At 48.6% G+C, this 25,805-nt stretch overlaps 1 protein-coding gene and 2 long non-coding RNA genes across 8 annotated transcripts in view; 1 reads left to right on the top strand and 2 right to left on the bottom strand.

Annotated features, from left to right (window-relative positions):
- LOC126576358 (protein O-mannosyl-transferase Tmtc3) overlaps positions 1–12,922 on the bottom strand; it is a 127,008-nt gene extending 114,086 nt beyond the window's left edge. Inside the window, exons 1-3 of one of the 5 annotated variants that reach the window (XM_050237602.1) lie at positions 12,762–12,922; positions 11,349–11,427; positions 10,752–11,012 (exon numbers count right to left, since the gene is read on the bottom strand). The gene's annotated coding sequence lies outside the window, so the exon portion shown is untranslated. Of the gene's footprint in view, positions 1–10,751; positions 11,428–12,421; positions 12,592–12,761 lie in introns of those variants that run through there. The other 4 variants (XM_050237597.1, XM_050237598.1, XM_050237599.1 and 1 more) reach the window with 4 other exon arrangements.
- Positions 12,923–20,155: 7,233 nt separating this feature from the next.
- On the bottom strand, positions 20,156–23,793 carry LOC126574984 (uncharacterized). Of its 2 annotated transcripts, none has more exons than XR_007608240.1 (4): positions 23,712–23,793; positions 21,427–22,360; positions 21,118–21,329; positions 20,156–21,026 (listed from the first exon to the last, which is right to left on the bottom strand). It is a non-coding gene; the product is annotated as an uncharacterized LOC126574984 (long non-coding RNA). The 2 variants fall into 2 exon arrangements; XR_007608239.1 differs by having other exon boundaries at positions 21,427–22,823; positions 23,651–23,792.
- Positions 23,794–24,502: 709 nt separating this feature from the next.
- The window catches only part of LOC126576058 (uncharacterized), a 5,532-nt gene continuing 4,229 nt past the window's right edge, over positions 24,503–25,805 (top strand). The window contains exons 1-3 of the long non-coding RNA XR_007608292.1: positions 24,503–24,539; positions 24,601–24,793; positions 24,857–25,366. This is a non-coding gene — a long non-coding RNA (uncharacterized LOC126576058). The remainder of the gene's footprint in view (positions 24,540–24,600; positions 24,794–24,856; positions 25,367–25,805) is intronic.

The raw sequence follows: 25,805 nt of genomic DNA, 5'->3' as shown, positions 1-25,805 counted from the left end.
CAGAGCTACGTCGCGTTGAGGTGCGAGAGTCAGTGTTTGTTCGGTGACAGTTTACTGGAGAAGTAGAATTTCCATCACATTTTTCCAAAAAAAAAAAATCCATCGAATAGCAGTTTCGAATGACTAAGTAGTAACAAAACACTCCATCCATCCGAAAGGGCAACAGGAGACGAAATGTCACGAAACTTGAAATTCTATTCCCACGGCCCCGTCGACAGCCACGAATTTCGTCGAATCCCGGAATCAATTATTTCCCAGCCGGAAAGGATCACTTAAGCATCCTCTTTCCGTACCGACACCGGAATCGACGCGATTTTTTGCGGGGAATCGTCAGAAATAACAACATTTGTCATTGGAACGAACCATTTCGCGCTGGTACCAGATTTCGTTTCCAGCGACACAGACACACCAGCAGGGCGGAAGCCGACGTTTAAAGCAAAAGCAAATTCCTGCTGCTTACGTCAAGAGCAGCGCATTGCTGCGAGCGAGTAATCCATAATTTAAGTTATGAATACTTTTAACAGGCAGCGTAATGCTTTTCGCAGAGGGGGAGGAGGGGGCAAAATCACCGGAAGTCAAAAGAGATTCCAGCGCTAATCGCAAGAACTCGCCGATGCCGGCGATGGCTTTGACAGGTTACGAACACTTCCAGGACGTTCCAGGAGTTGATGGGGAAGAAAGAGGAGCTTTTGGGGGGTTGAATTCCAGCGTACCATCATAAAACCGCGCTACTTCAACAACCGTCCTTGCTTCCCTTCGGCCAATACCCTAGACTCAGCTCACGGTTCGTTGAATTGCTCAAGAAGCAAAGACCGCCCCCCGGGGGTGGTGCGCGCTTATCTTAGAATCCAAAACTGTGCTGGCTTTGGCCGAAAATTAAAGCAACCATTACGGACCAGCAAGAAGATTGTGCTCTGGCGGTTGCGAAATAAAAAGAAGATTTTCAATTCTTTTTTAGGGATCCAAAGGCGCTACTCCTGCTCCAGTGTTTAATAGATTGGAAGTTTATCGGTCATCATAAATTCCTACCATTCCAGAACTGCCGCGAGGCCAGGGCGGTACAGTCGGTGGGGTTGTTCGGATCGCCCGAATTGGGACGAGCACTACCTTTGGAAGAGAGAAATATTCAATAACGTGGTGAGCGTTCCAACTGGGCATAATAATAAAAAAAAACTCAAATTTGTCAGCTTAAAAAATCCAAACAAAATTGTTCATCCGAACACGATCCCGGCAGCATTTGAATGCGACGAGGTGCGGACCACCCCAAGGGAGCTTTAGCGGTGAAGCGAGCAAGGACATCAAACTCTCCCCCTGGTGACAGCAAGCGTTCTTCCGAGAAAGCTATGAAAGCATTACGGATTGAAAACTCAACCAGAATCTCCTCCTGGAGCCGGGCTATGGGGCCGCCCGTACTTAGGCTCAAGGTCGTTCGAGGGTCCCACACCGTCGAAAGGAATCAAGGGAAAAAACGGACCAAACCAACCGCGTAGACCATTCGTCGACAGCTGGTGCGGTGCGCCGTGGTGTGCTCACCGGTGATGCTCGTTTTACTTCCAAATTTTCGCAACCATTTTGACCAAGGAGTCCGCCTTGTAAAAAGCGCTGGCAAGGACACCATCACACCGAAATGGGGGCCCAGTACGCCATCGTCATCATCATATTCACGGTGTGCCGGTAGTGCAGTTGGCAGTGGGAAGGATCGCTACACGGGATAATGGTTGCCTGTCGCACAGCCACGACAACCACGACAAAGAGCCCAGAGCGGCGAGCAGAAGAAGAAGAGGAAGAAGAAGCATTAGGGCGAAGGATGGTCCCCCCCCCCCCCCCCGCCCGAAAGGCCTGCCAACGGCATTTAAAATGAATGGCAGCGAGAAAGCAAAGATGAAATTTAGCACCGCGATGTCGTGCTGAATTTTAAGTGCTTCCTCCCGATACCAACAAAAAAAAAAAAAGGTAAAAGAAGCTGGGGGACGCAACCCAACCACGGCCCTAGGTCGGAGCAACAGGACACAATCCGCAACCGGGCGCCAGGCCCAAGCCCAGGTCGGAAAATGTTGGAGCCGACCAACCAAAAAACCCAAAAAAAAAGAATATCGCGAAATAAACGCACGACGACAGCGAGCAGAGAGAGAGAGAGACTGAACAAAAATGTTTCGACCAGTTTGGGAGGAAAAAGAGACCACCAAACCCCCCCCCCCTTTTTGCACACATACAGACACACAGACACTAAAAGAATGGAGCATGGTGAAGTCTGGTCTGTCCTGTTTGCTGCTTTAGCACGCAAGCACCCTACGGGCCCATGCGACACGTGGTCGAGCGAACCACGAATTCGAGACAAAGGCATCGCGAGCTGGACGGCCCTCTCTCTCGAAAAAAAAAGGCCAAAAAAGGAAGCGACACCGTCCGGCCACCCGTCACGGCTGCATAACGTCACACAAATCGAGAAGTCGACTGGAAGCAATTCACCTCCAGGACCAGTGCCTGGTCCTGGTCGTCCCGGTCGACGATTTTTTCTTCCATCCACCAGCGACCAGCGTGACTCTCGCTGCGAGTGTCGCCTAGAGGCTAATTCCCTTGTCTCACTCAAACTGCGGCTACTCAGGGACACTGACGGTTGAACAGAAATTTACACAGACAACAGCCGAGACCGAGAGTTCACAGTAAGTCACCTACAGTAGAGAGAAAAGAGTAGGAATGATGGAAGAAAACGAAACCACAAAACCGGGACGGCTGGAAGGAAGGTTCAGCGTTCAGCGGCGAAACAATGGCCACGCATAGGATTGAACACGCTCCAAGTCTAAGCTTCACCGGCCACAAACCGAACGAGACAAAAGCTGTCCGCTGTCCGTTGAACCTGCAGCAGCAGCAGCAGCAGCACGGCACACCGAAGAGCATATAGATTGAGCATAACCGGCAATGACATTTGGGCCAAGTGTGCGAAGCTATCTCCCTCCAGATTTGCTGCTACAGCGAGCGAAAATTGGTTTATGACGATGAACCCCCAATTCAGCATCCCCTTATGACGACGACGACCACTTGGAAACGGCTTGAGCGACGACGACGACGACACAAGAAGGACCCTTGGCGGGTACGCGTTCATTTCTTTTTATATCGCCACTAAATTGCACGTGCTCTCCGGGCCTCCTGGTGGCCTAGTGGTGGCCAGTCTGGCGCATCCGCAATACGAAAGGGAGGACTCGGTCATGCGATATTATTTGGTAAATGGCTTTCCGTTTAATATGATCCGGCGAGTCAAGTGTCGACGTTATTTTGAGGGCTGGGAACATACTTTTAAAATAACATCCTCAGCCGGGTGATGGTGGCCATTTTAACAGGAGCGAGGAGGGTAACACATTCCGGAACAACCGACGTGGCGTAAATTCGTCGATTCCCCGGGCAATACTGAGGGGTTGCAATAATGAAAGGACAACAGATGGGACATATAATTTTCGTGAAGGATTTTGATGAAGAAACTGCAGATATACTCCATGATCTTTACCTTCACTAACACAAAGTGTATGTCATTCCTTTTTATCAAGTTGATATTATCGGTAACGCGTTGAACCAAGCCCAACCTTCCAGTCCGATATAAAAAATCTTGAAGGCCTCGAGATGAGGCAGAATTTAATTCCTTTAGACACCATTTAGTGTAACATTCGTTTACCTTTTTTCTTTTATAACAACACAAACCTAGAGATATGCTGTAAAAAAGAAGTCTCAACCTCATGTAGGCATAACTCATGTTAAATTTACTTTCCCCCCCCAAAAACACTTACTGGTGCCGGTTTTTGTGACCAGAGAGGTAGAGGCAATTCCAAATCTGGTTGCCGCACCGGGAAAACGAAATGATGGAGGCGCCAGGTAATTTGATGGAGGCGCCAGGTAATTTGATGGAGACGCCAGGTGCAAATGCATACTTTCAGGGCTTTGTAATAGAAATTGCAATATCTAAATAACCCAAGGATATTGAACTCCTTTATGTGGTGAATGTTTAAATATTGCAAAAATATTTCTGCATTAAATTTTTCGATTACTGTCTACAGTCATTGCAGATGTATTGCCAATCTTCAATTCGACCCCTTTTGTAAACACTTTCGCTGACTTTAAGGATTCTCCAAATTCTACCAAAAATAGCTTCTTGAAACGAGAAGCTGCAGAGTGACGTAGACAAACTTGTAGTGCTCTGACGCTGGCGAATCCCTTCGAGCACATAATACTAGGCAACTGAAAGGGGCTGGATTCAAAGGAACGACAACAGCAGCACCGTATCCGTGGCATCATCGTTCGCATCGCAGCGAGAGACTCACGACATTATGAATAATCCCTGGGCATAATGCACTTCATACCCCGCTAGAGAGGTTAACGAAATTCCACGGAAACCAGTCCCGAAAGCAGGTGTACACAACTCCGCCATCGACATCATGGCCCACGGGCACACGGTTGACACGGCCTGTGGTTGAGCCTTAAAGCTCACCTAAAGTCAGAGTCTGGTTTGGATCTCAAAAGGAGACAGACACACTGAACACCAAGGGTTACCAGAGCGCAGAGATACAGAGGGAGCATCTCTGCAACATAAACACCAACACCATCACACACGGCCGTGGGCCCGGGGAGTGGCGGATCTGGAATTAATTTCCTCGCACATCGTTGCGCGGACTTTGCGACTTATTAACCGAATCCCGGGAAACCATTCCAGGGACCGCGTGCGCTATCGTCGTGAGAAAAGGCGAGAAAAGTTGCCAGCTTTCTCAGTAGGTCAACGGAAGTGCCCTGGACCGGAACGTCGTCATCGTCGCCGTCGACGTCACGTCAACGGCTCTGGTGTTGTAACGCTGGGAAAACTCCCAATAGACACACACCGACACACACGCGAGAGACCGTTCTGGTGGCACGAAATGGAGCCAGCAAGAAAACGAGGATCATGAGCCAGCCTCATTAGTTTATGTGTATGTGTGGAAGGCAAGGTGGATCCTTTTCGCGTGTGCCCATTCCGTGCGGCAAATGTGGTCGGAAGAAGGAGGAAAAGTTATTCCTCCGGGGCCGTACGGCCTTCATTTCCCTGTCAGTGGCCCTCCCCAAGGGTCTGGGGATGCTGGGACCGAGCTTGGGCCTGCGAGCAAAAGTTTTCTCCACCACCAACCAACGCCAGCGGGCGCGAGTGCGTGAGGCGCTTCTTCGATTTCTGCCCCGGGGATTGGAGCCACGATGGGGAGGCCCATAACATCGTCGTCGTCGTCGTCGTCGTCGCTGGGGTTGAAGGTCGGAAGAAGTTGAAGCAAAATCGATAGCAAGGTACCTCGGTTCGTGCTTGCATCATTCGGCATTAATTCGAGGGAAATATTCCTAGAAGTAATAATCATTCATGGGCACGTGTGGGAGGGGGATGAGGTGCCCCATCCCTACCCCCCGGGACTCGTTATGATACCCATAAAGGGAACGCTCCCATCGTCATCACCATCACCATCATCATCATCATGCTGCTAACACATGCGAACGTTTGATGTCTGGTCTGCGGTGGTGGCTGCTCGTCGAGAATGGGAAAAGTTTATAAAATGTTGAAGATATTATGCTGCAATTCTAGGGTCCCCTCTCTCTCCCGCTTTCTCCTTCTCTCCCTTGACATAAAACATAGCCTCACGAACGACCCTTACCTGCCCCGTGCCAGCACGCTAATCTATCATTCAGAACCGCACAACGGAACTCCGGTTGCGAATGGTTTGCGGATAGTAAATCGAAACAGATGAGGCATCCGCACGGGGCCACCGTGATTATGCTGTTATCGTAATATCGCTAATGGACTCATCGCAAATTCGGCCCCCCAGTCAAATGGTCGTTAAACAAAATGCAATCAGGACCCCCCCCCCCTTCCTCCGCAAGACATGATTGATCGAACCTTGGCACGGAGAAAGGGCTTTGAAGCCAATTCGTTTGATTAATGCACGATTCGGAGCTCCAGCGAGAGAGAGACTGAGAGGAGGGTTCTGTTCGTGGTCATGGTCTTCATTGCGCATCGCTTTCACTTAAACAACCGGTGCCTAGGCCCCTTGGTTATATTGACCTTTTGCAGTTTAATTTCAGATTTTAAACCCCTCGAATCGAAACATAGCGAGCTTCCCGGGTGCATCCACAATCCTATGTTTAACTTAGCATAATTATTATGTTTGTGAATTTACTTTCTGATCCTTCAAAGCTCATTTCCTGTTCTCTTTAAGCTCAAACCTCCTCGTATCCTTGGAGCCGTAAGTATGTTTTATGACAAAATACATTTGAACATTTCATTCCATTATCAGTCTGACACCTTGAACACTCCCAGCACTCTTCGCTGAACACTTTCCCGTAACGCCAGCGTCCTTGGTGAATGTGGCCACCAAAAAGGCCCTGGTGTGCCATCCCATCCCGGATCGCTGCATTGTTATTTTTCAGTTACACGAAAGTTATATTAAATTTTCGCACCACCAGCACCGGCACCAGGCTCCTCGGCGAAAATTTTCAAACAACCAGCATGCCGGCGGCCCTCCGTGGCCTTCCTGGTTGGCTGGTCGGCGCCCAGTCCGCTGTTGGCCGCCCTGTCTCACCCTGAAGACGAACGATCCCAAAGTCAACTTTTGCTCGTGATATTCCGTCCATTGTTGCCTTTCTGTCGCACTCTCCTTTGGGCTCTCCTTGGGTCTCTGGCCACACTGGCCTGGCCTCTTGCCACGTTTCGCCACGGGGTCCTCGCAAACATTCGCGCCACCGTTGCCTTTTCATTCGGGAAAAACTCGACGGAGCCGCTCGACGCTCTCCGGCCAGCTGTAACAACTGCCTGGGGCTGTAGCGAGGGTTTACGTTTGACTTCGCTTCGCTCGGCACTCGGAAACTCCGACAAGCGAAAGCCGTGGGTCCCCCGGCGGAGGTTGGCATTATTAGGTTGGGTGAAAAGTGGGGAGCGTCTCAAAAATCAAAATGATCCTGTATAGGCCCCCACCGCCGGACTCGGATTGGTGGGAGAATTGTGGTTACGATACAATTCGATTACGCGATCCGCTCGGAACTGTGCCGCGAAAGAAGTGACCAAAAAGATTGGGAGTTTATTAAGAAGTTTGTTGGTTGAAGAAGGAAATTGCTTATGGCCACGTGGGCAACCGACTCAGGGCTTTTTGGTGGGCGTTGTCCTTCGGAATTTCAGGAAAAGTTTGTTTGGATCGAGCATCGAACGGAGAAAAAAGGTTCACGATAATGTAGTTGAGATTGCAGGTTTATTGCGGTTGCGGTCTATTCTTTTTTCGAACGTCTGAGCAAGGATCGAATACGTTCAAGACGTTTGCAGTATCTTGCTTGCTATTGCAATGTTGCTTCATCCTTCATAAGGAACTATCGCACACAAAAACATATAAAAAGGTTAATAAATATTTTCTATAAGACTACTGGTTCTGCGATAATTTTTTTGATTTGTCTTTCATATTTTGTTTGCATTGGAAAAAAAAGTTCAATGAATTAGCGGACGGTTTCTTATCATTTAAACAATGAAATAAAACCCCTGGCGAATTCAGAATGTTGCCAGAGAAAAGTCTCTAAGAAATTCGATAATCTGGCTTGAATTGAAAGAATGATGCTACGCTTTGGCTTTGGAGATAAAGACGATTTCCAGAAAAGTGACCCATAATTACATCATTTCACCTATTTTATTTAATAATAATCTTCATTGGAGTTAATTGGAAATAGCTGCATTTTTTAAAGCTGTAATCGATATCGTATAATCCCTAAACATTGCATCTTAAAACGTAGCGCATCATTTATGATTTTTGTCACTTTAAGCTCTCGTGCAATCGCTAATCGATTGAAGCGAAAATCCCTTCCTTCGCATGAGCACTGGATGTACTGAATCGCGTAGTATGTCAACGAGAGGCACGGTGGCAGTTGAGTTTGTTCGAGCAAACGAAGGAAAACGAAATATTTCGCGAGCGCAAGCAAGGATGAACCCCTTTCTGAGTATTTACCATCCTGGCTTTGATGTTACTACATGAAAAAGACGAGCAGAAGAGAGGCGAGCGTGGAAGGGAAGAGCATTTTCCTTTCATCTTTTCAACACCGTGTGACCGTGAAGCAGCAGCGGCAGCAGCACCAGAACTCTACACTCTCTGAAATAAACCTTTCTAGTCGAAAGAAGCAGCAGAACGACGCGCCAGCGCAAGGCCCTTCTTAAAGATTTTACAACGAGCCACTCGTGAAGTTTAGAGCTGAGCGGTGGTCTGAGCAAATAAAATCCACGATTCGACCACCGGCAATCGAAGGTGGGGCAAGCGGTGAAGACATTCAAAATTCCCCTCCCCACGCGCCGGGTTCTATTTTATTGGAGGCTCCTTTGGAGGAATTGAAAACATTCGAGGCATGAAATCGCTCGAAAGCAACATAAACACCACGGTGCCTCTCGGTTGGTTCCTTCGAGGGAAAGGATACCGCGCGAAGCGATGGAAGTAACCGAATTACTCGCCACCAACTTGTCTAACCAGTTTACGGCTTCTGCATACCGGGCGTGTTAATGCTAGTGTTAGAGTGCGAGACCGAACCGAAATGCTCTACGGAACTATTTTAATGTTTGCTGCACCTTGTAGCCCCCGCCATCTCCTTCTACTCTTCGCCCTGTGACAGAGATCCCGCTCTGCCGCTCAGTAGCATAAAATGTTAAATAAATGTACCCACTTCGAGAAGGAAACAAGGGTGGAGAAGTGAAAGCGTGGCCCTCCCTTTTGCAGTGGCTTACCGAAAAGCGTCCGGTTTATGCTCGCCATGAATTCGCCATTTCGTGGCGCCGATGTACTGGTGGGTTCAATTTCTCATCATCTCACCATCACCAACACCACGAGCATGATGGTTGGTTTTGACATTCGCGCCGCGCTTCACGCCGGGGCTTCGTGGCCGCGGCGGTGTTGCGTTTGCGTTTAACCAATTTTTAAGTGAAAAGTATGCTCCTGAAGCCCCATCATAACGTAGCCTGGCACTCGCTGTCAGATACAAATACGCGGCGCCGCAACCATTCTCGCCACCACCATTGCATCAATCCGCATCAGCCGCAATTCTGAGCGAAAGCTGCCAGCGCAACGGCAACGGCAAATTGGTGGCGCGTGTTTCACTTAAAAAGATTAAATTAACCTCCTCCTTCTCCTCCTGATTCGGCGTGCCAGGCATGCCCGTAGCAGCATCCATCTGGCGCAGACATTCCGGTTCCATTTATGCTGCTTTTCCGGGCGATCTCACGATAAAGCGCCGCAAACGTTGGTCAGCTCACTGCGCGTTGGACATTGCTGCGTGATTGCAATGGAAATGTTCAATTTCTTTATTCCAACACACCATCACCACCTCGACGGGATGAGCAGTTATGTCGGGGAAGGGGGTGGATAACGAATTCACCAACTGTCCAACCAGCCAACGCATGTGTCCTTCCTGCGGGCCTAATGGTCTCGATAAATCCCATCTAATTAAGACATCGCACGGGGACACTGGTGTGTTGGTGAAATATTTATTACAGTAATAAGTCCTACCGGCCATCGTAAATCGTGGCCCGTGTCCTCCAACATCCCGGTGCGCCAGCCCGGCCAGCGCATCCAAAAAGAGAAGGACAGGAGAGGTTTGGCATGCATGGGGTTTTGGGGGGATAGCAAATGAATTCGATTAATTATTCCATCGACATCAACACCACCACGACGACAACGTCATGGGTCTTCTTGGACACGTGGCACCGTGGGCCGTGATTGGATTTGACCGATCATGGCTCAAAAGCAGCTCCACGTAGCCGCTAACGAAACTGCTAACTCACTCAACGCTCCATTTTCACCTTTCGCCCGGTCAATGGGACCGTCAGTGGACCACACCTTTCGTCGCATGCATGCCAGGGAGTGGTCCCTTTGCTTGCGTCCCTTTTTTATTGTCTTTTTCCCATGACCATCGGGGTCCTTGGCCAGCTGACGCAGGCAACCGAAGCCGAAAACCGGACACTGGCCAGCACATTCCGATTGGTTGTGTCGTCATACTCATCCCCCCCCCGGAAAGGAAAAAGGACACCGTAAGGACAATAAAAGGGAGAGAGAGAGAGAGTAAAAAGGGAAAGAAGAGAGGGTGCGAAAAGCACCGCCTTGACCGCCGGCCGTTGCCATATGGTGGGCCGATTGAGCCGAGTGTCAATCTCCCACCGGTGGGTTGGATGGGATGGGAAAATTGCGAGATAAATCGTTCCGCAAGAACGATGGCGGTCCAGCAGAAGCCGCGAATGGTGGGGTGGCTGAGTGTGTGGCGAAGCATTAGCAATTCAATTTCCAACCCCACCTCCACCGCACACGCAATGCACACATACACCGGACCAAGCCAATTCCAAACAAAACCAAGCACGTGCACAGACAGACAGACACACATACACTCAGTGGTATGGTTGAGAGATGAGTTAGAGAGATGCTGGTTACTCCCGAGGCAGGCGGTGACTCGCGCTGGCCTACTTCGTTGGCGAGTGAGCGAACACCCAGGACGGCTACCAACGACTGACTGACTGACACACTGCGAGAGTGTATCTGTGTTTGTGGTACACTCCCGAAAGCAAGGACGAATTGCAAAATTCATGAAATTGGCAACACTTGCGGCCATGCGCTTCCGCCACTTTCCTGGCGGGAGACCTGGTGACCTCGGATCGGTTTACGACGCCGTACGGCAGCGACGGGACTGCATGGACCGGAATGGGCAATAAAATGGCACGCTGGATGCTGTGGCCGACGACTACTTACAGATCACCACTAGGGGGTGCCGCTCTCGGTTGCTTATGGCTCTCGGAGCCGAAGTTTAGTGCACGCACACATACACGCACACATACAAACCGGGGGCGGGAGAGTGTACTTGCTCTCCTTCTCTTCACTTCGCAGGGATTGTTGTAACTTCTTAAAGGAAAAACACTTCTTTCCACATGGAATGGGGGCTCTACGGTAGCATAAACTCTAAACACAAGCACAACGCGCTCGCGTGCACATACACTTACAAACACACTGGTACTAAATAACGAAACGAAACACTAGATTTCAACAATTTGACCCCAGTGCCCTCGCGGTGCGATGCAGGGGATTTCTTTGCTCCAACAACTAGCTGCTAGCTGCTAGTAAACACCGCGCACACACGCTTTCACGCACAAAAACACTGAAGCACACTGACCGACTGACTGGAGTGCAGGCACACGCACATAAAGCACGCACACACACGCAGCAAAGGAGGTAAAAACACTACCAGAAGCACACGGATTTTCCCTAGAAAGCTGCCCCTAGAAATAAGCACCGTCACGAGGCATTTTCTTCGGCGTGGAAAATGGTACAAAACCAGCAGGGAGTAAACACCTTTTTTCTTATGTTTTTTTTAATTAAAACTACCACCGCAACACGCGTGCTGGAACGTTCGCCTCTGCGTTCGCAAGCTCTGTGGGAAAACAGAATCTATGTTTTATTGTTGGGGAATTTTTGGTGATGGAAAGCAAATCATCCATTTTTCCAGGGGGGGGGGGGGGGGGGCTCAAGAAAAGCTGCATTTTCCACGACACATACGGAAGGACTGGGCAGCGGTGTAGCAAGGGTGCGTGACAATTTTCCAGCTCCAGCATGAAACACTTTAAGAGCGATGCGACATGGGCCCGAGACTGCGGCAACCGTGCGTTTATGCGTCACGCTTGAACGCTTCGCTTAGGGGTGTTATGCTTGCACCCCGTTGAAGAGAAGGGAAAATGTCAAAGGCATCGAGAGCGTCGACCTGGGGCAATTATGATCTGCACGAAGCAACAGCAGCAACAAGAACAACAACACGATTAATCACAGACCAGAGGCAAGGTTAATGATCTGTTGGTCACGAAAATCCCTTTTCTTCGGAAGGCACCAAAGGGGCGGAATATATGTTCGTACCCGTACCAGGTCACCGTGTTTTGATGATGTTTTCGGAGCGGATTACACCGCCTCGCGGTTTGTGTTTAAGATTCAAGGTCAAACCATTCCTCGGGATTGCCTTTTCATACGTTCACCGGGTCGCTAATGCACCCGCAAATCACTCCAGTTTTACGTTAAACATTCTATCAACATATATTTTGCCAACATTAACATAAGCGAAACAAACAGATGCCCCCTCTCGCTCTAAACAAAACTTGTTTTGACATTTTCTGCACGGCACTCCCTGCGCACGGTATCTCATCGTGAACCACTTGTTTCGGAGGAACTAAATTCCGTGGTCTTTTTGTCGTCGATTCTGAACGATCTCTGGCTCACGGCGTTGTCCACCAGCACTGATTGGGCACGTCCCGGCAATTGCCGGTCACCTGCTCGAAGACGATCGAAACCCCCGGCACTAATTAGCAGCGCAGAGCGCAGAAGTTTCCAGTTTTTTTGCACCTTCCCATTCCCGGGCACAACACTTTCCAAACACGCACCGGAGAGGTGTTTTTGCGGCGTACCACTCACCCATCACAATTCGATTACTTCGACACTTGTCCGCCTGATGGGAGATGAAATTTAATTACCACCGTGGTCCAGCGACGGCCGCGAGTTTGAGAATTTTCTTATTTTCAAAACCACCGTGCGCCCGCACTTGGGACTGTCCTGCTCACAAGTTCGGTCAAGGTGATTTTGGAGCGCTGTCTCTTTGCCCTCACGCACACACTCTCGCACAGAATTGCTCTCGCTCTCGCGCGGCACAGACCAAGCGAGAGGGCAAGCCGTTGGTCTGCGCAATGCAACATTTATGCTGTCGACATATGCAACAAAACGTACCTCGCCGAGTGTCACGCTACAAACTCGCTTGCAACGACCTGGATACGACTGGATGGCCACAGGATACGACTTCGCCCAGGACGTTGGCTTTAAAGTGCAAACCGCGGACTGTGCCGCGCCGCGTTCTGTGGCGTTGGATGACGGACACACAGGCCGCAGAACACGCTTCCGTTCGCGAATAAAGTAACCGAGAGACTGCGGGCCTCGGTATCACATGACCGATGTTTTTGTTTCCGAAGCTCGAGCACATCGTGAAGGTCCTTTCGGGCCACGCGTGCGCATCCCGAGGGCGGCCCGAACCATGCTGTCAGTTTACCACCGGCAAGGAACGGTTACAAGGACAGCTGTTGCATGCTCAGCGGTGAATTCAATGATAGATTTTACGAGATATCGGTCGTTACTGCCGTCTCTGAGCGAGGAACAGGCTAACCTGCGTTTTGGATGCGAATATAAGAAAACATTTCATCATCTTCGATGAGATAGGAATGCGAACATCTATAGAACATCTGATCTATTAAATGAGTGTGCTTTTTTGGTCGCAAATTCTAACAGTCAGTGTGCATGGGATTTATTTACATTTTCGATTAAGATTTTCTGTCATTAAATAAAAACTACTGTTGATTCGGGTTAATATTTTAGAGTTTTCTTTTGACAAGCAACAGATTTTATTTTTTATCGTAATTGTTGCCAATACAGCCGTTTTAAAACACATTAGGAAGCAGTTTGAAGAAATTATCGTCCAACAAACATGTCCATTGTAGCGCCTGTGCTCAACCATCTGAGACATGAAAATCGACAATCCTTTGTTAAATGATTATGTTTTTTAGATAATTTCGACTAGTTTTCGTTAAATTTACATTTATTCAACTTTTGGCAACTTTTTGAATATACAAAAGTGGATTTATCTCAAATGATGTGCCTATAATGCACTCCAATGTTAAAACAGACTCGTTCAGTAGTTTTAATGCTACAATGGATGGCAACTTTCAACATTCAGAGCAATTCATAGGAGCTTGGACGTAAACTGATCCGTTTATGACGCGTTTATCTTTGCCAATATTGCTTCGAATAATCCTAAAAAATTATACAACATTCCTGAAAGGAATAATAATAAATAATCGGCCTTAAGCAACATAAAGGCCAAAAGTTAACCAAACAAATGCACCCCAAACAACCGACGCTCGACAACAGACACGGGCGCGCGCTCTCTTTCTCGTTCGCTCCCAAGCGCAATCCGTGTCCTTGTAAACTGACAGCATTTTCCCCTCCACGACGAGGTGTGCAGCCGAACCGAGCACAAATATTCTTGAATCGTGATTATGCATCCCGAACCAGCCCGAATGCGGTGGTCGAACCCCTTTTCCGGTGGCGTCTCGTGGATCAAATTGCATCAACCGAACCCAGCAACTGCTAACCGGTCACCGCGGTCGGAGGGTGCAGGCGTCTGTACCGCCAAACACCGTCCCCCTCGTGACCAGCTTCCTTTTGACCCCGTAAGACCGAAAGTCAGACGGCCGTATGCAGCTCGTACGCACCAGCAGTGCCAATTGGAATCGGCGGCTGTCGCATTATTAAAAAGTGAAAACCAATGTGCAGCACCCACTGCTGGTTGTTGGTGGTAGATCGACGTCACCCTAGGGAAGGAAGCAGCCCAGCCGAGAGGGAGAGAATGCCCATTAGTCCACGGATTACAAGTCTATATCCTGCGAGCACGCGTACCCTAACCTGTCGCCTGTTTCGTGCGTCGCAGAGGGACAATAAATGAAAATTAAACTCCCGGGTTAGGGTACATCGAGGGTGCGAGCGTTAACGGAAGGGATGACTTCTTTATCAGCAATCCGAAGGGGATAAAGGACTCAGTGGTACCCTATACTGACTTTGAGAACAGAATAAAGTCAATTAAATTGTTGGGTTTTCGGAACTGATGAAGGGAAGTAAGATGTTCGTTTGAAATAGTTTTCCCAGTTAACCAGAGGGAAACTCTCTTCAGTCAATCTCGCTCTTCCTAGGAAGCATCAGGTGCAATGACATTTAGAGGAGGATTTAGTTTTCGAAGAAATCTCCATTTCAGCGAACCAACGCTCTTTCCTATCAATCATTAATCAAGCATCCGCATCAAGCACATACTCCAAACACATTCCAACCGAATTGCTTCCAACGAAACGGCCATTCACACTCCTTACCAACGATGGAGGGAGCAATTAAACGCTCTGGCACTAGCTTCCTAGCTAGCCACCACCACCCGGAACCTAAAAATAGAATTTCGGCCACACCAATCGATTCATCATCCGGCCGGATTCGTAACCCAAAAGCATGGGCAAGCACACCCTCTCCCTGTCCTTCCTCACCAGGCCTTTTCCTAATGCCACCCCATAAATCATCGGTCGCCAAAAACTTTTAGTCGGGAAAAATTTTCACCCGAAAAATGGTGCGCCTGACGCGTAAGCTTGGTGCCGATGTATCCTCGCTCCGTTACTTGGTACCACCAGCTAGTGTGTGGCGCGAAGTGATCCTCCCCAGGACAGGGGCCCGGGAAAAAAAGGATTGTGAAAACATAATCAAACCACATAAATTTATCAACCTCGAATGCTAATACCTTTCCGGTGGCAAAAAGGAAGGGGAGGCGAAAACAGGCTAAACGAAGGGAAACACATCCCATCGCACGGGCGCACGGGGGCATCGAAGCGAGGTAAAACTTCAAAGTTCACATTCACGTCCTTTCCATCCCCATTCCGGGCGGGGATGGGATGGGTTCTTGTTCGTATTACTTTCTGGTATTTTCGCCTCCCAGTCGTTCAACCGTCACCCCGTTTTCCACATGTTCTACTGGCGCACCTGAGAGGAGTTCCAGTCAGCATGAGAGAGACGGGGATTCATCGAAGCGTAAGATTGCGCCATCCAACCATCCAGCTAACCAGCAATCCTTGGAAAACCGAAAAACCCGTTGGAGCATTCGGTCGGTCCGTTGGTTGGTCGAATAAATCATTTGGCGTAAAAGTTTTCGGTGGCAAATCCAATTCCCTCGATGGCACCCACTCGAAACGGCTGGATAAGGAAGGGAGAAAAGAAAGGGGAAGAAACTGGTGGACGTGCGCGCGGGTGTGTCTCGCGGGATGTGGGCGAAGGGCATCGGTTTCGCTTCGTCGCTTTGCGCGCGCTTCGTGGCCTCGACTTTCTCCCAGCAACCCGAGGTTTTTGGCCACAAATTTCCCTTCACATCGTCGCTCTTTTTCTCTTTCATTTTCCTCCGCTTTCCAGTCACCTTCGCTGTCTGCATCGTTCTTGCCAGAAACTCCGGAGCGCCAATTGAACGAGCAACGCGAAAGCAAAGGTCAACTCTGGTCACACTCCGAGAAGGTGGCATCAATGTGGGTTACGTTGACCTCAAACACAAACCCAGACAGCACCAGGACGCCGCATGCTTCGATCTTCTATTCTCCTTCTCCAGCCAACCGAACTTCTCGAACCGAAACGCACTTCTCTCGAACATCTCACGAGTGATTATATCGTCGACGGCGTGAATGGAACGAAAGGAACGAGATAACCTGTATCCTGCGTTATCGTAGCCCACCCCTTGCTGATACTGAGGACAAACGCTTAGACGAGACCACACCACGGACGAGAAACAACCAAAAGAACCTTCCCGGGATCCGCCTCGGTTGTTAAACTTTTGGTTCACCGGCAATGTGCCGGCAATGTTGGCTTCTGTTCCTTCTTCTTTTCCTTTTCTCTTTTTCGAAGCAGTAATCCTTGCAGCAGCAGCAGCAGCAGCAGCAGCATCCCATGTCGGGAGGGTCGGGTTGCATCCCGGCCCACTAATCCGGCTCGCACCACAAACAAGACTTCTGACGCTGGCGACTCTTTTGGGCAGCCAACGAACGATATCCGACGAGCGACACCGACACCAGGGTTTGCACGTGCCCTCGACACCGGTCGGTCGGTCACCTCTCGCTCAATTAGTATCCTCCCCGTTTCTTCTATGTCGAGTGTTTTTTTTTCGGTCTGGCCGAAGAGACCGATAAGTCAAGTCAAGGATCGCTGTCTGCTAGAGACCGACCGTCTGTCTGCTTGTCTGGGAGTTTGGGGCGGTTTTTTGAAGGTGTCCCGGGCACGGTTTCTCCTGTTTAACCTTGCCTTCCACATGCATCGTTCATCGTGTGTCTTATTGGGTGGCTCTTGCGCTCGGCAGACGCCAGGAGCAGCAGCAGCAGCATCATTGTTCTCGATGCTCCTCGATGCTCGTGGACCATGTTCGGTCTTGCACGCAACCGTGGCTTTTCGGGGGGTTGTGTCTTTCGATTGCACTTTGCCTCGTCTTTGACACTCGCCAGCTAGCACGCCAGCTAGTCGCCTGGTTGGCAAATCTAATTTACCGTGGCAAATGTGTGCCTCTGGTGTTCTGGTTATGTTCTGGTGGTTTGTCCCGATTCTTGAGGCTTGAGCTGCGTCTGCTGCTGCTGCGGCAACGAATTCATTTTTCATTTCATTGGTGGTGCTGGTAACGTCTTGCTGCGTCACGCAATTACTGCCACTTGCCGGTGCATGTATCATTCACATAACCTTTTCGGTTGCGTCGAAGGCCACGGCATAGCGCCAAATCGAATCACCCCTCAGGAATGTCTCTTTTTTTCTCCTTCCTTCCTTTCTCGCGCTCGAGCAAAGGAAGATCCTTTTCGAGAACATGGTGCGAGTGTGCGTGGTTGGCACGAAAAGAAAGAGGGAGAGGGTAGGATCCTGCGAATTGTTTCGGTCTGACTGATGAGCAGATTTGGGTTGCGAACAGCGTTAATTGCGGTGCTGGGGGCTTTTTTGCGGGGGAACGGTTTTTGGATCTTTCCTTCCCGTCCACTTCTTTCGCCAGTCTAGTTGCTCCCGGTGGAATCGTTCCGGAGTGTGAATGGTCTTGCTTGTTCGGCGCTGAAATTGGAGAAGGATACGGGTGTTTAATTGAGCTACGGATGTGATGTGGATGTTGCTCCGTACCTCTTAATCGTGATTTGACCTCGGGTTGCGCGGGGTTGGAATTTATCGAGCTGGATTTTCGTTCGGTGCCGCTAAAAGAAATCATGTTGGATGATATTATGTTTCAACGGGAATGCAACAGTAGCTTGGAGGATCTGTTTGACAAAAATAATGGAAATCCCTTCCTTGGGATCGAAATCTTAATTGGATGTTGTTAAAAAGTGTGTGATATGCTTGGATTAGGAGTACCAAGTATTCCTATGCTGCGCTATCAACCGGATATGATTGTTTGTCTCGTGAGTTTGCTGTACGGTGATGATCGATTGTAAATTGCAGATTGTCTAAAATTGCTATAAGATAGTTGTAGTTCATTTGCCAAGCTTTTCCAATCATTAAAAGAAATATATGAACAAAAAGGCGATGCCTAGTATAGCATTTCAACAATCCTTTCAATTCTATTTCAACTTTAGCTACTTCAGTGCTGTTAACATCATGTTAAAATATAAGTTTTAAGCACAAATAGATAAATTAATATATGCTAATAGGTCCATAGCAAGTCATTTGTAAACGTTTGTTAAACAGGGTAAATAAAAACTCGAACAGGCATTTCAGAAATTTAATTTTTCGAGAGTTTCAAAGATTTTCCAGAAATCAATCGGCTTTGATTGAAACAGTGTTTGGAGCATCACTTGGTAAAGAATCTTTCAGTAGTCAGTTTTAGGTTGAATGCACGAGCTATGCTAATGTCGAACAAACGTGCTCCATCCCTTGTTTCAAAATCGTCCATCAGTGAGCAAGCAGCTTAATCTTGCTGCCACGCTGCTGATTTTTGTGCAGTTACCAATGACGTTGCCCAAGAAGTAAATGCAGCAAATGTGCTGCATAATGATCCGTTGCAACCATCAACAGCTACTTCTTCGTGCACCGATGTGCCTGGTTTTCTGTTCGGGCACGTGAAACGCAAACAGAAATTGATTTCCCTGGCATATCATTAGCATAACCGCCCACAGCAACCACCCAGCGTTGGGTATCGTTTCCGCAAAGGTGGTGGGTTCAAATTTCCGGTGATCGTGTATGGTCCCGCTGGCGCAAACGCGGCAAGATTACTGCAATCGAAGCTACCGAGGGCACGCAGTAAATGCTGGCAGTCAATCATCGTGCATTTGGACGTATGTAGAACGAACGTGCTGAGGCAGATGGGGCCAGTAAGCTATCGCGAACATGATGAGGAATGGACCAGCACGGAGCCGCCGAAACTTCACACCAACCTGGTCGGTAGCGTATGGGCATTAGTGCGTCCAAAGCGTCGCATGTCACGCACTGCCTGCTAAAGGAAACATTATGCGACGTACGGTGAGGCACCATACACGAATCTACGGCCATGCACATGCAAGGATCCCTAATGGAAAAGCCATGGAAATTCAAGCGAGTGCGATCTCGATTTGTGAAATCAATCGGATGCCATGTCCTGGTTGACGCACGATGACAGGCCGCGCATTTGTTCCAGCTTGCAGGTGCAGGTCAATGAAATGCAATGTGGTGCATGGACGGTTGATTTGTTTTTATTTTATTTTATTATAGAGGTTCTGAACTTTAACAGTTCTTTCGCCTCTGGATGATTGGTGAATAAAGGTTCTTTACAGTCGGATGATGTAGCCCAAACATAAGTTCTTTGTGCCACAAACTGGAGACATTGATATGGGATTTCTGTGTATAACAGCGTTTCATTTCGGCTCCGGGCGCATGACTTCGACATGCCAGCTTCGTTTAAGGATATTTGAATCTGAATCATAGTGACGAAAATTAACAGCTATTCTACCAGTGTTTTGCCATTTTACAAGAAGGAAATATCATTCGAAAATTTCACTGAGGTAAGGTTAAGGTACACCCGAGCATCTGTAGCTCCTGGTATTCTCATGGACATCGGTCGTGAGAAGCTCTGTTCCCTCCGAATTATCAGCTTTCTCGATGTAAAGGCAATCATCAATAATTGCTATTCAGGGCCCGCTTTGACTTCAGCAAGCAATAAGGCAGTTTCTCAACGTTGACTCCGGTAGTGAATATCGCATTCATCACAACAGGGTGTGATCGGAATCGGAATGTGCCTGCTAGACAAGTGGTTTGCTGGGGCTTGTTATTATAGCCAGCAGACAGTCAAATTATAGGTTTGGTTGAAATGGTGAACTACAACAGCAGAAATTCCGAAGCACACAATTCTAAACGATCAAGCTACGATTTGAGAAACGACTGCAGATCTTGTTGCGCATGGCCGACAACATCGAATGATCTCGAAGTAACTCTAGACGAACAGCTCTGATGGATGGAAAACAGTAATTGGAAAAGGCGTCCCTCTTATCGCAATGTGCAACGGCGGCTACTCAGCTAGCGAAACGCGCATCATCCAGGAAAACGTGGAGGAGTTTTTTAATAGATAGATATTACTTTATTCTACGAAAAACCAGACCCCCCGTACACATTCCAATTCCGGCAACCCAAGGAACTGGGTACCAGCACCTCCTAGGCCTCCTTACTACTTCATTGTTCCCTCCGCCTTGGCATCCGTGCCGTCCGATCGCAACGCTGGGACGCGTTTCGTACGTGCCACCGCGCTACCACTACTGCGATCGTGCTTGCCATTGTTACGGTTGCTCGGCGCTGTCGTTCCTCGCCCTGGTAGCGGTTCCATTCGCGCTGAAGGTGATTTCGCTTAGGCCCTGCCTGATCTCGTCCCAACGCTCGGCACTGATCTGCGCCGTCATATTCTGTACCAGATCCTCGGGTGTGCAGCCATCAAGATGGAGGTGACGCTCTTTCGCGAAGCGAGGGCACTCAAACACCACATGCTCAGCAGTCTCCGGTACCCCATTGCAGTTGGTGCAGTCCGGAGAATCTATCAACCCCATCCTGCTCAGGTACGCCCGGAAGAATCCGTGCCCGGTCAGTACCTGAGTTAGGTGGCAGTCGACCTTGCCGTGATTCCGGTTGCACCAACTGTGCACATCGCGGGTGAGTCGGTGCGTCCAGCGGATGTTGCTGCTCGCACTTGGCTTTGTCGCTCGTCGATCCCACACGTCCTGCCAATCCGTTCAGGGGACGAGCCGTTCGGTTGCCCTGATCGAGCCAGCCTGCTCCGGGGGTCCGTCGCACCTGTTCACAGTACCTTGCGGCTTGCTAGAATCCACATGCGTTCCGTTCGATTGTGTTGGATGTCTCCTTGAAGTCTCGTCATAGTCATTTTAACAAAGCGGCACCCCGAGTGAACAGGATCGGTCACTGAGATTGCGCTGCCTTCAGCCAGTTGCGCTGGTATTAAAAATGATAATCGGTTATCGGAGTTCAAAGTACTACTGCTGGAAGTGGTTGCCGTGAACTGTTTGTTTTTGTTTATATTTACCGCTCATGTTTGCCGTTCGTTAATCTGCTGGGCGGATTTCCGCAACTTGCGCATCTTTTAATGTCTCTTGTCTACGTGATCTGATTCTGCTGCTACTGCTGCGCCTGCTGCGTTTGCATCTGCTCGAGTCGGTACTTCCTTAGCGTTAACAATTTGGTCTTCTTTCTGACGGCCACTTGCAATTGGCTGGTCCAGTGGCGCTAGAAGGAGTTCTGAAAAAAAAAAGCAGATTCCTGTTCAGTTCTCTGGTGGCTGCTGAGCCGGTTCGCCTTATGTTTGGTTAGGTAACAAGAACTCAGCATTCCTTACCAAAAAACAGCAGGGTAGGGCACGCACCACCCTGTTGATGCCGCTGCAGCTGCCCTACCCCCTTTAGTATACGCCTTTTGAGGGAATGCCCTGCCAACCGTTCTAGCACTTAGCCAGGAAAGCGCTCCCCTCCGTCCTCTGCGGCACGATCGCGTGCCTGTCCCACCAAACCGCAACCGCAACCGCGGGCTGCTACCTTCACCCGACGCTCGACCAGATGATGGGGGCAATCTGAGGACGCGGGCAGCCCTTTGACGTTCAGGTACTCTCGAAAGATTCTGCCCTCCGATAGCACCGGACGTCCTCTTGTAACAGCAGGTCGATACGCACCATTCTGGCCAGCACACTTGCAACTTCCACAGATACGGATACCCTTGCGCCCGCGCAAGCAGTCGGCAGTTGCTGCTTCCGCCCGGGGCGGTGCGGCAATCAGCTTCCTCTTACCACTGGTAGGGCCACCATGATGTTTCGTGATCGCGCCCTTCAGAGCTTTGGTCACAGCATACTCCTCGTGGCTCTTCCAGCTGAGGTGGTCATGAATCACTACGCCAAGGTACTTGGGGGTCCTGGGGGGGGACGATCAGGACGATCGTTCTGTCAGCTTCGTTCACACGAGCAAAAACGGGCTTTGTAAGCCCCCCCACCAAGGCCATTATAAGGCCATAAAAAGGAGAAATGAAATGCTGCCTGGTGGTAGGGTTGCATCTACCTTCAGAAATCATTTTTTAACGGCTGGTAGGCTGTTCGTTAACCGTAGATCCACTTTAATCCTCTCGACTAATGCTCCTGCGGCATCAGATATTTTCACTGATCGATTTCCCATCGATTGTAGCCATATTTTATCGCATATTTCAGCTCCTGAACCCTCCATAAGTAAACACCTTACACGGCATGGGCAAACACGGGCACACGACACGTTAGAAAATTTTCACCGCTGAAAATACCACACCGTTTTAAACGAAGTGCTGACAACATCTAACCGAGAGAACCGGTAAGCCTCACGTACATTGTGCAGTGATGATTAACATTCATTAATTGCATAAATTGAACATCCATCCAGCTACGCTTGCTTTACGCAAAATGGAGTTTCTGCCGGCCTCATATATGCAGGTGTGTGTGGTGGCTGCATTTGGAGGTGAACGAAGCGAAGATGGTATTCGTCCCATATTTTCCTTTGGATTTTCGACGCTGCAGAGATCGTATTCCGGATCCACGGTCATGACCGGGTGGAATATGAGTGCCTGGAGAACCCCTGAAGGATTTATCAGGATTCGTGCTCTCGGAATGTATTGCACAACTCCACCGCACGTCATCAACTCAACCGTCGTGACCGAATTTTTTAGAATAACGTTTTAACCGAACGATTGTTTGTGACAAACTAGTTGCATGAATTTTCGCTAGGCATAAAATAAATGGAAACATTTTAATTTGTTGTTTTCTATTTTGTAAACCATTTCGCGACAGCAACAACAAACATGCATCAAATGCAAACATGCATTATGTAACATTCGCACATAACGTGCTTGCGATCACCCTCTGAATCTTTAAATATTGAGGACACCTTCGTCCGAAAATTGATAAGGGACGGTGGATGATGTTGCCAGTGATCGCAGAATAGCATAAACGGTATCATAAGATTGTTCAATTTGGCCGAAAAAGTACAGTAAACATAGAAAATCACCCGGTGGAAGGGTGGTGGAGGGGTGAAAAGTTAGGTTGGGGGTTTGGCAGGAGGTTGGGGGTGACATCCGTCAAACGACGTGGGGCGACATCCGTCAAACACGCCCCAGACAGCAGCATGGTGTGTCGGCGTGCTGAGTTTTTCGTTTTCGTCCTTTTTTAGTTTTTTGGTCCGGTTGATCAAGCTCACTGCATAACGGCAAGCACTGAGTACAATACTTAAACAAATGGAAAAGAATTTTCTCTTTTCGATTATATTTCGCGCACGTAACCTCGGCCCTTTTTTGTGAGGCCGATGAGGTCATCGTTGGCGGTTCAGTGACACGTGGAACATGGAACTGTTGGTCACCACTTTTCGATCACATGATCTGAACTTACACAGCACTTTTCCAACAACAATTCAACTTTGTAACAATTCATATTCCCATTTGCTTCACATAAATTTGCACACACACACACACACACACACAAGGAAGAAAAAAACACAAATGCCGAGAAGCGCACCCAAACGTAAGACTTGCACCACTTTGAATACACCACTAACCTTATTGTTACGAAATTACTTTTCTTCAATTAAACAGGATGTGTCGAACGTTATACATTACGTAATTATGACGATCAGCAGATCATCTCTCAGCAAACAACGCTTCACTACGCGAACCAACGAGCAAACAGATCGAGATGACGATCGCAAGCAACTAGTGGACTTCGTTTGATTCGACATCATCGCAGCCTCTTATGAGCAGCTTGAGTTACGGAATCAGTAATGAGTTCAGTTGCAAATGAACATTACAGAGTACGTACAAGCAACAGCAGGAAATTGATAAGGACACAATCACGTACCGTTATCACATACTGCTCTCCCCAGCCGGCAATCGTGCCAGGCCACAAGTTCACAGTTCGAGCATACATATCAGGCAGCTATCGGACGGAGCATTACCCAGAGGACACCGCACATGCCCCACACTGCTATGCCTCCTGGTGGCCCTCGCGGTCAAATGTTGTTCGGATACTTATCGTACCACAAACCGTTCAAGAAGTGACCACATGCTCGCCCCAAAAAACCCAAAAATGCAATGGTTGCGAAGCGCTCGGCTAATAATCTAATTTTTCTAGAATGCCTGGTTTCGAAACAACTATGCCTCCCTTCCAGCAGATAAGCCTAGAACTTAACGGAGCAAAAAAAAATAAACAAAAATGAGTTGCCCTGCTTCAATGGTTGAGATTGTTTTAATGACCGCTTTGGCGAGGCTTTCCATCGGATGAAGCCAAAGTAATGAGAGTAATTGCTCTCTCATTGCCTGAAAGTGAATCACAATTACTCTTATAATGAATGTGACTGTGATTTGATGATGCTGTGTGCTATGCGAAGTACAACTACTGATTGAGACCTACTGCTGCACGGAACCGTACAGAATCATCTACATCGAGGAGTGAGAATGTAAGTAAATTTTAGCAACTAACTTAATAAGGAATTATCTTGCTTTATCATAGGAAGGAAGAGACTCATCCAGCGATTAACCAATTCAAACAGCCCAGCGCAACCGCGGACGAGATGTTTTGGTATTGCAGTCCGAAGAATCCCTTTCCGAGCAAACAATGATGCATTTTACGCCATGCTATCCTGTGACTGTAAACTGTAAATAACACCGATAGCATTTCAAATGGATCTGATCTTCATTAGGAGGTAAACCATTCCCTCAGCGGAACGTTGTATTACACATTTTTTACCGGTTCAATCTTTTTCTAGTGCCATGTCTTTAAACAACGAACAACCGACGAGCGACCATGGCCTGCTGCAGAAGATTCCTCCATCGCTCGCGATCGAGCGCCGTCGTCCTCCATGTCCAGCTAATCTGGCGTCAATGTCGATACCGTCGCTCCACCTCGATTTGGGACTAACACGCCCTCTCTATCCATTCGGAAGGCCTAAGAAGTTTTTACGGGCTGTGTTGTCGTCTGCCATTCTCATGACATGCCCAGCACACCGAAGCCGGGAGAGTCTCATGCGCTGCGCGACAGTGAGATCGCCATACAACGCGTACAACTCCGCGTTGTATCGGCTTCTCCATCGTCCCACCTCACATACGGGGCCAAATATCCTTCTGAGTACTCTCCTCTCGAACGCGGATAAGAGGGCTTCGTCCGTTCTGGACAGTGTCCAAGTCTCAGAGGCGTATGTTAACTATCCACTAAAATACCTAATGTTAATTCTTTAATTTTAGGTTCAAAACAAACATTTGAAGGAACTTTCCATTAGGTAAGTTGCCTCTAGCTTATTGACCATAATATCTGATTCCGTTTGAAGCTACTAGATGCCAAATCTAAGCCGCTAGTGTACCCAAAACGCGAAGGTGAAGGCATCGGTGCAGCCGCGACATGTAAAACGTTTTTTCCCCAAATTGGTTCATTACAGAAAATGATACTTATTTTCGCCGATTTTGCGAAAAGTTCTTTTTCAAGAAGCTAATTGCGACCCAAACCGGCTAGACTCACTCTCCATCTGTCGAATAAAAGCCTGGCAGCTAATTCACTTTGTGCGAAACCCTCTCCCCCTGAAAGCACGGTTTAATTACGTTACCTTTTTATTTGAAACCTTATGGTACGCAACGTGAGGGTCCTGGAAGGTGTGTGAAGGCGACCGAAGGCACTTGCTGGTTCTGGCGTGTGCGCTCGCAAGGCCAATCATCATTTCTCCT

The sequence above is a fragment of the Anopheles aquasalis genome, chromosome 3 (assembly GCF_943734665.1).
Source record: "Anopheles aquasalis chromosome 3, idAnoAquaMG_Q_19, whole genome shotgun sequence".
Lineage (NCBI taxonomy): Eukaryota > Metazoa > Arthropoda > Insecta > Diptera > Culicidae > Anopheles > Anopheles aquasalis.
The sequence above is the reverse complement of the archived record's forward strand: the minus strand, read 5'-3'. Positions and strand labels throughout refer to the sequence as shown.